The following is a 361-nucleotide window of genomic DNA, read 5'->3' on the forward strand; positions in this document are numbered from 1 at the left end:
CGATCGCAACAGGACAACCCGGTGATCAAAACACGATATCTCTCGCTCATTACAACCCACATCCGCCGCAGGGATGAGCGCAAGCAACACGCAAGCTATGATCAATATCGTTATCAAGGATTCCTGGAAGAAGAGAGTTGGCGCTGTTTAGTGGCCGTGTCATCTGGCTCGCGGGTTAACAATGGGTTTTGGTAAAGTAATTTGCATCTGTGTAAGAAGCGTGGCAATAACAGGCAAAGTGAGAAAAGACGGGTTGCTGACAGAAAGAGAGAGCGAAAAATGAGGAGGTGGAGAAGAGGAGTGGGTTGCGGGGACGGAGGATGGAAGCAAAGGTGAAATGAAGGGGGATCAATATATATAA

This window comes from Penaeus monodon, chromosome 25 (genome assembly GCF_015228065.2).
Source record: "Penaeus monodon isolate SGIC_2016 chromosome 25, NSTDA_Pmon_1, whole genome shotgun sequence".
NCBI classification, from domain to species: domain Eukaryota; kingdom Metazoa; phylum Arthropoda; class Malacostraca; order Decapoda; family Penaeidae; genus Penaeus; species Penaeus monodon.